The sequence below is a fragment of the Nannospalax galili genome, unplaced genomic scaffold (assembly GCF_000622305.1).
Source record: "Nannospalax galili isolate Female #2095 unplaced genomic scaffold, S.galili_v1.0 scaffold25, whole genome shotgun sequence".
Classification (NCBI taxonomy): Eukaryota; Metazoa; Chordata; class Mammalia; order Rodentia; family Spalacidae; genus Nannospalax; species Nannospalax galili.
In genome coordinates, this window is record NW_008355642.1 from 4,061,496 (window position 1) to 4,068,235 (window position 6,740).

The 6,740-nt window shown below is 41.4% G+C and overlaps 1 protein-coding gene across 1 annotated transcript in view; it reads right to left on the reverse strand.

Moving 5' to 3' along the window:
• Nucleotides 1-2,023, reverse strand: part of LOC103750066 (NACHT, LRR and PYD domains-containing protein 12) — a 64,838-nt gene extending 62,815 nt beyond the window's left edge. The window contains exon 1 of the mRNA XM_017803133.2: nt 1,920-2,023. The gene's annotated coding sequence lies outside the window, so the exon portion shown is untranslated. The remainder of the gene's footprint in view (nt 1-1,919) is intronic.
• Nucleotides 2,024-6,740: the final 4,717 nt, after the last annotated feature.

A 6,740-nucleotide genomic window follows, 5' to 3' on the forward strand; every position in this document is an offset into this window, starting at 1 on the left:
AATTCAAAATTAAATGCTTAATGAATTCAAGGTATTTCTAGAAATGCTTTCCCAGGTTCTATCATGCAACTTCACTGTAGCTTTCATTCTAAACACACAACATATGCACTTTGCACTGAGCATGCTTGCTGTCATGCCTTGCAACAAAGGCATGCCAACAAACACTGCCTGAAAACTCCTCCACACAGATAGGAAACAACGGCACATTCTGAATTGTAGTGTTTTTACTGTCCATACAAAGCTTTCTGCTCCTGTAGAACACGATGGTTTAATTAAAGAAAGCAAAAACATTTAATATTCTCCCACTATCCTTCTCCACATGTGTCAAATTAGTATATCTTTGGACTGGATTGTGTAAGAATGTTGGATTTTAAACTTGGTGTTTGACTTGCTGACTTCACTTTCAAAACAGCATAAAATGATAGAACTTAACATGTATGGTGGAATATATAAGGTCTGGTGGGGGTGGAGAGCAAGGATGAGGAGGGGGGTCTAAATTTGATTAAAATCTGTTGTATGGAATGATCAAAAGCTCAATAAAAATTTTTTAAAACAGCATAAATTAATTTTAGCTAGGGATTAGGACAGAATTTCTAAGACTTTCTAAAATGTTTCTAAATATATTTTTGTTATTTTGCACAATGTACTTATACAATGCAGAGTTCTCAGAATTGACAACTGTAAAATCAAAACATCAATCATAACTGAAAAATGTGGACAATGTTCTATATCATACAATATAAAGTATTCAGCAAGATTTAGTTCTGTATGTAAAAATAAATAAGCACATCCATTTTACTAGCTTGCAAATTTGCTTTTGTCTTTAATAAATGGTAAAATTTTATGTACACCAAAGAATTGTTTTAGAATAAATTTCTTTATTATTTATTATCTATATACTTTTGAATTGTATACCCATTTATATATCTATATACCTGGGTATAAGACCTGATTTAAGGGGTTGGACATCTAAGAATCTCTGTATCTTATCCAAGAACTTTTGTATATATGAGAATTCCTGGAATCAATTCTTCTAGGATACTAAGCAATCAATTATGCATTCAAACATATTTCTAGATGTGGTGCTATGTATTAACCACGTCCCACGTGCTAAGAATTTATTATAGTCTTATTTACACTTCTAACTACTCTGTGAGCTTACTATTCAGTTTTAAGTGAGGAAAATGAGGCATAAGAACATTAAGGAAACTGCTTAAGTTCACACACTGTATGATAAAGATGCTGACCCCAAGTCTGCTGGTCTCCTTCTAGTCACTTACCAAACAGTTTCAACCTTAGATTCCTACTTCGTACATTACCTATATGCCTAGCACTGCAAATCTGTGTTACAACCTTACTTGGCAAGCAGCTGACCAGTAAGCTGCAAAGACAGTCTTGGGGGAGGGGGGTGTGGGACACTGCATTGAAGTACTATGTGCAGTGTAATCCTATACTTGAAGTTCTGAGGCACCCTCCTGTAATCTTACTGAGGAGGTGAGGGTGATCAGTGATTCTTTTTCATACTCCTTTCTGAGGAAATCCTGTCTCAACAGAAAAAGCAAACCTATCCTCAAAGCCGTACTAATCTAAGGACAGGCCCCAGTAAACATTAGACAATAGCTGGGTCAACAGGTCCATTTATTCTCTCACAGAACCAAAAGATACAGTGGCAAATAGTAATTTATATGGGTCTGTCCTTCCCATGTTCAAGTCACAACCTGGGCTCTAGAAAGAGCCATTTGTGGGCCTATGAACTCTATGCTTACAAGCAAAATGTAGGTGCCTGGAGAGGGATAGTGAATAATTTCTTCAGATTTGCAATGCGTCCATGTCCACCCCTCTGCCCACCTCAGGGGAAAAAAGAAAAGAAAAAAGAAAAGAAAAGAGGGAGAAAATGAGTAAGAATCGTGACTTCAGACCTTTCAAGTTGCCAGCAAGGGCTTGGCTGCCGGCTTTACTCAATTGTACAGGCGCCGCGTCAACCGGTACTTCCCAGTGTCAGTTGGCCAGTAACGACTTTCGCCCCTCCCCAGGAAGCACTCGGAAATCCATAACATGCACGCACGCACGCAGGCGCGCGCGCGCACACTCAGCATGCGCAGATCGCCTCACGTAGCTCTACAGTTGGACACGCCCACACAAGCCTCACACTAATTCCCCCAACAGCCCTCTGTGCCCACGAGCACCTAAGTCACCACGTGCACATCCCCGCCTCCCCTGTCGAATAAAGCATGCACGTGCGTATCCTCCATGAACCGCTTCACACACACAAGCGCCTCCCCACGTACGTACATGTCTGCACCCCTCTACACACACCTGTTCCCCTCACCACATGCCCCACGCAGGTTGGAGACCTTTTCCCTTTCTCCCGTCACAAAGGCTGGCGTCAGAGACCAAAGGGCCCGCTCTCCACTCCTAGGATCTCGAGGTCCCGCCCCTGTAAGCAGAGCCTTTCCCCTCCGATCCTGGTAGTCTGTCGTCCTGGATCACTGCTGCCCTCACATCCCGGGGTTACTGGGATGGCACCTCTCAACGGGTGACCACCAGGGCCATCAGATGTCAGGGACGCTAGGAGCACAGCCTGAGGAAACTTGTTCTACTTCCTACCCCTTCAAATCCTGGAAATGGAGAGGAGTTTCTCACCTTGCCAGAAAAAGCTCTCACCTGGTTTGCAAAGACAATTACCCTTCTTTTACTTCCTGCTAGCAGGGAGGGGATTGTTCAGAGCCAAGGTCTTTAGGGCGGGAAAGGGGCAATGACTCAGAAACTCCCTGAGGGTGATACAGGCTTGGCAAATGAGGAAAGTAATGAAGAGGAGAAAGGAGGAGGACAAAGAGGCGGGGGGGGGGGGGGGGGGACACCTGTGCCTTCCGCAGTTTTGATAAATGCCTTCTGGTGCATATCTGGAAACCACAAATCCAGAAGCAACTGGGCTAGACCATGCTGTCTGTGTTGGACCTTAAACTTTATTATACTGTGCTAGGGGCAGCACAGGGCTTGCCTTCAGTTGATCAGGCAGGAATCTACTGATCTGGGCACAGGACCTAGGTATTATCTTTTCCTGTTGTAGGGAAGCAGTAATAGTCTTTATATCGTTACTGGATGAATTGAATGAGTCTGTACATCTCAATGAGCAACCCGTCAATGATAGGTCTTATGATTGGGAACATACTCATTCTTGATTATCTATCTAGATTTTGAGTTTTATGAGAACAAGGGCTATGTTTTTTTTTTAATTTTTACAAAAACTTTGTTGAGAATTTCATACATGCATGAAATTTCATACATGCATGGTTTTTTTTATCAAATCTATGCCCACTCCCCCCCCCTCCAACATTCCCCACTCTGAAGAGGTAACCCTAAAATCTCTTAAGGAGTAGATACAAGCTCCCAAATACTTCTGACATTTTTTGGCTTTTGGAACAGAGTATGTTGCTAACAGGCCCAAGGACATTTTGACTTTTAGCCAAGAAACTGGCTACATTTCTTTGGGGTCTTTTTACCCATGTTGAACAGGGACGCAGGGTGAGGCAATTAGAGTACCCCTTCAGTGGGTCTATCTAAAAGACTCCCAAATTGCATAACTTTTGTCTCTAAGGGGAGAAGAAAGTCCTCGAATCATGAATGGGAGATGTGTAGAAGTAAAGGCAAGAGTAATTAGCGTTACGAGTTCTAGACAGGGAACTAGAAAAAAGTCAGAACAGGGCAATTTTCAAATGTTCGTATGAGCGTCCATTGCAGTTTCTTGACAAGGGTTTCCAAAAGCATCCCTCTATTGGGTTCTTCCTCATTTTTCTTTTGTCTTTCAAGGCTGGACTAGTTGGCTAGGAAGAGTGGCTGGATGTTTTTTTAAAAATATTTATTATATGTATGAGTATTTTGCTTGCATGTAAGTGTAGCACATGCTTACAATGCCCACCGAGGACAGAAGACGGAGTCAGATTCCCCTGGGACTGGAACTGTGGGCGATTGTTAGCCACCATGTGGGTTCTGGGAACCAAACCTGGGTCTTCAGCAAGAGCAATTAAGTGTGCTTTACCACTGAGCCATCACTCCAACCTCCTAAGGACTACGTTTCTGATTCATCTCTGAACTACAGGACCTGACACAAAGACACTACCAATACATGATTTGTTGAATGGATGAATAAATGAGCAATAATAATAATAATAAAATAATAATAATTTGGACTAGAGGCTAGACCAAGACTCTCCCCTCTGCCACATAAGGAATGTGCTTGTGAGAGTTCAGAGAGAAGCTGATGATAGGAAAAGGTGGTACATGGGACTGGTAGGTTGCCATATCAAATAACCTATTCTGGCCTTAGGAAGTGAAATACCTTTGCAAACTTCTTGCGTGGATACATGGAAATTTGTCAGACAACCGATCTGAAATTTAAAATGTAGTCATGGCTTGCCTGACCAGTATTTGTATCTTGTACAGTTAGTGAAGAAAGAAGGATGAGAGGAAAGGTCTGAACAGGAAAGTTAAAAATAAGAACCTAAAAATTCACAGCCACTTTTGAAAGAGATGTATCCTTGCTCTGGAAATTGTTACTGAATATGTTAAAGCTGTAATAAAATGCTTCTTCGAATCATGTGGTTATTAAATAAAAATAAATTTAAAAAATAATGATGATGTAAAATAGCCAGGCATGATGGTGCACACCTGTAATCCCAGAACTCTGGAAGACTGAGGGTGGAGGGGAATTGAGCAGTGTTGATCTGAGTTAAATGTATTTATAGATGATAGTCACTGTAAAAGAAAATCTTGGGTTATTCATAAAGTAACAGCAATGTCATCTACCCTTCTTTGTAGTCATAGTATTTCTAATGGTCTTATTCTAATATTTCAATATTCTTGGTGTAGGTATGCTGATTAAGATTCTATAATTACATTCACCAAATTTCTGTTTAATGGAAATCCATACTGTTAGTATTAAGAGGCTTTAAAATTATCTATACAACAAAAGATGCATTTTCTCCCTCATTTGCGGATCTTAGCACCAAATCCCTATAAGTGAGTGCATATCCTGATGTAACTGCAGGAACCAGGAATATTGACAAGAACCAGGGAGGTAAAGGGAAAGAAGGAACCCGAGAGAGAAGAATAGTGGGAGAAAGGTGTTATTAAGGGAAAAATATGCAAAAAGGGGGTAGTTAAAGGGGAAGGAGGGAAGGGAGGCTATACAAAGAACTATGGGAATAAAGGGGAAAAAATTCTCCTGATACACAGTAAAAAAGAAAAAAGAAAAAGAAAAAAAAAGCCTTAAGCACAGAAGGAACCCTAAGAGGATGGAAGAAAGCACTACCAGAAGTCATATGGTTGTTAGATGAAAATCCCAGTACCCAAGGTGGGTTGCCCCCCAGGAGCTGTTGGCCAGAGTGGCCCTAAAGGTCCCCAAAACAATAAAGGGCACTGCCATTAATGTTGGTTGTACGCCAAAAGTGGACGGTAAAACCCTATTTCTGAAAACACCACATGATGTGAGCTTGGGAGAGGGAGAAATCAAGTTTGGCCTAAGCTGGAAACTCCCTGCCACTGGATGGGTGCTTTCATAGTGCCAGAAGGCGACATGCAGATGACTGGGGGAGAACTATCCCCTATAATTCATCTCAACAATGGAAACCCTGCATGCTGCACTATCAACATGCCAAACAAGATGTTCCAGCTGGTGCAATAGTGGTACATCTTGTGTATGTACAACCAGCAAATTTTCAATTGGATATAATGCCCCCTCCTAGAAGTGGAACACACATCTGGTACTGTAGACTAGGCCAAGCCCCTGTGGCAGGGGAGGATATAGGCCCCAGTAGGGAACTCACTGCTGCAATTGTTTTGTTAGATGAACATGATGCACCACTGTCCAAGCATTTGTGTTTATGCCCATAGGCTATTATAGCAGCCACTGTTTAAATGGTCTTGCTTCTTGCTGTGTGTGTTTTTATAGTAGATGGAAACCCATTGAAATGGGCCAATAGCCCATGAAAAACAGATGATGCAGAGACTTGAAAGTTCAGTGCCTTGCCACAATGAGAAGATCATTCCATACCTATCACCCCCTCCAAGACTCAGAAACTTTTGTGGAAGAGGTTGGCAGAAAGAATGTAAGAGCCAGAGGAAGGGGTGGAGTGTTAACTGAAGTGTCCTCTGATCACTGTGCTGGCAAGCTCTACTTACACCCCCTTCCCACGCTCATCAAGGTCAAGGAGTCGATGGAGGAGTCACTTACCCCTTCCCCCCAATCAGTCGACCTTAGCTGCATGTGGGGGAGGGGCTAAGGATATATAAGCTGAAAACACCATGAGGCACCTCTCTCACCATTTTGTGCAGCTGTTGGGAAGTCACAGGATATATATTTGAGTGTGTACTTTCCAGTACAACTGTATGTTCTTTTAGCAAGGATATATATTTGTCACAGGATATATATTTGAGTGTGGACTTTCCAGTACAACTATATGTTCTTTTAGCAAGCCCAATAAACTCATTAGGATTATTAAAAAAAAAAAAAAACAGAATGGAAACCTTCATTATTCCACCAAAGTTGACCCCATATTGGCAAATCCTTTGCTCTTTGATTTCTTATCCCTACTTTTCCACCCTTAAACTTCAGTGTATATATATATTTATGTAACCTGCTTCAAGTTTTTTTCTGGAAAAATGTGTTAAAAATTGCCTCTCTTTGGAATAATAAAAAAACACAATCAGATGGATTATTTTTTAAGAAATCTGTACAAAGT